This window comes from Lipotes vexillifer, unplaced genomic scaffold, assembly GCF_000442215.2.
Source record: "Lipotes vexillifer unplaced genomic scaffold, Lipotes_vexillifer_v1.1 scaffold1926, whole genome shotgun sequence".
Taxonomy (NCBI): domain Eukaryota; kingdom Metazoa; phylum Chordata; class Mammalia; order Artiodactyla; family Lipotidae; genus Lipotes; species Lipotes vexillifer.
Window position 1 is genome coordinate 75,739 of NW_006790137.1, and position 2,461 is coordinate 78,199.

Here is a 2,461-nt window from a genome sequence, read left to right on the forward strand (position 1 = left end):
TCAGACGAGTGGAAACAAGAAAGTGATAGAATGCTATAAGGAAGGGTCAGCAACTGTTTAGTAACCGTGCACCTCTGCAAGACCCCAGTGCCTGGTGTTGTGGACTCAGTGGAGTTCTCAAGATTCTTGAGGTCTGGAAAAACATGTTCTCGTCAGATGAGAAGAAAAGATCTAAAAAAGATAAAGCAAGTCTGAGAGGTGGAGTAGAAATTGAAATTTAGGACTATTGTTGTCAGTGGCACACTATGAGCAACTTTTAAAAGGCTTGTTAGGGTAAAAATGCACTTTTTGGCTTTTTAAGAAAGCATACTATGAAGAAAGAAATAATTGATCATATACTCACAGCTAAGTATAACAACCAAAAACTGAGGGGAAGGGAGAGCAAAGATGCTGATCTTGTGAGCTTCAGATTGCCACAGCAGCCAGCAAACAATGATTGGACTGTGGATCAGTATTTCAAGCAAACGGTCTTGACTGTTTTACCAGCATAATCCCAGGATCTTCGCTTTAAGCCAATGTTCTTTGCCCTAAGAGAGCGTCATGCAAAGCATTTGTTTCTTTGTGACTGAAGAACAATTAATTTAGTTCAACTCACTTTGTTGAGCATGTACTATGTGAAAAAACTGTACCTAGTCCATAAATCCTAGTTCTCCACGACCATAACCACTGGAGGCTGCTGTTTCAACACACCAACAGAGGCAGTGAATCTCTAGAAGCAAAACAATCTAGGCCAAAACAAATTAGTAAAGGATGTCTGAGGGTAAGTGGTTTGTTTTTAATTGATATAAAATTTATATCCAGTGAAATGCACAGTTGAGTACTCTCTTCTACATGATTTTTTTTCCACCTTGAAATCTGTGAAACCAGTTTGCCCTGGTCTTTCTCCTACATCTTTGGCTATTCCACCCCTCTCTCATCATAGTTACCTATCACTTCACTAAATGTTGATATTCCAATGTCTGACTTCTTCTCTTCTCAGGTTATATATTCTCTTTATACTGTGTTGCTTTCAATAACCTCATCAGCATCACATCTACAAATCTAGACCCTATTTCCCATCTGCTCCATTCGTATATATGCAGCAAGCAATGGGACCTCTTTGCTTAGTGGTCCCATAGAACTTTAAATTTGTCATGTGCAAAAATAAACTTATTGCCGCTTACTACAAACATGCTTTTAATTATGTTTTCATTATTGGCACTAATGAAAACATACTATTCAAAACAATTCAAGCAATCGAGCACTTTTGTGTGATAAGGGATGTGTCAAACATTATAAATCAGGTAACCCTCTTTTGGGAGAACTGATAGTTTAGCCATTTATTCACGCCAAACCTGGCCATCATTCTGGAGCTTTCCTCCTTCCACATTGCACCCACCCAGAATCCCCCCAAAATTTCACCTCCCCCTCGTCATCGTGGTCCTTGCTTCTTTCTCTGGAATCTCTCAAATCTGTTTCTCTCTTCAATCACTGTCCTTGTCAAAAATCTTTCTACTTTCTTTCCAGACTTCCACACAGGAAGTATTGTTACAACAGATTCAGACTCTGTTCCTTAGGCATAGAGGTAACAGCGGGATGAATTCTGATTGGAGATTTACTCATCAACCATGTATTGAGTTTCTGTTAGGCATAAAATAAGTCTATTAAAGTAGCAGAACAGAATTAGTCTGAGTGGAGCGAGCGAGCTGAGTGGTTGTGTAGTCGAGTCCCGGAGACCGGTAGCGCTTGCAGCATGGCTGACCAGCTGACTGAAGAGCAGATTGCAGAATTCAAAGAAGCTTTTTCACTATTTGACAAGGATGGTGATGGAACTATAACAACAAAGGAGTTGGGAACTGTAATGAGGTCTCTTGGGCAGAATCCCACAGAAGCAGAGTTACAGGACATGATTAATGAGGTGGACGCTGATGGTAACGGCGCAATTGACTTCCCGGAATTTCTGACAATGATGGCAAGAAAAATGAAAGACACAGACAGTGAAGAAGCAATTAGAGAAGCATTCCTTGTGTTTGATAAGGATGGTAATGGCTATATTAGTGCAGCAGAGCTCCGCCATGTGATGACAAACCTTGGAGAGAAGTTAACAGATGAAGAGGTTGATGAAATGATCAGGGAAGTAGATATTGATGGTGATGGTCAAGTAAACTATGAAGAATTTGTACAAATGATGACAGCAAAGTGAAGACATTGTACAGAACATGTTAAATTTCTTGTACAAAATTGTTTATTTGCCTTTTCTTTGTTTGTAACTTATCTGTAAAAGGTTTTCCCCTATTGTCAAAAAAAATATGCATGTATAGTAATTAGGACTTCATTCCTCCATGTTTTCTTCCCTTATCTTACTGTCATTGTCCTGAAACCTTATTTTAGAAAAATTGATCAAGTAACATGTTGCATGTGGCTTACTCTGGATATATCTAATAAGCCCTTCTGCACATCTAAACTTAGATGGAGTTGGTCA

At 39.2% G+C, this 2,461-nt stretch overlaps 1 pseudogene; it reads left to right on the forward strand.

Moving 5' to 3' along the window:
* Positions 1-1,726: 1,726 nt before the first annotated feature.
* LOC103081529 (calmodulin pseudogene) lies at positions 1,727-2,182 on the forward strand (annotated as a pseudogene).
* Positions 2,183-2,461: the final 279 nt, after the last annotated feature.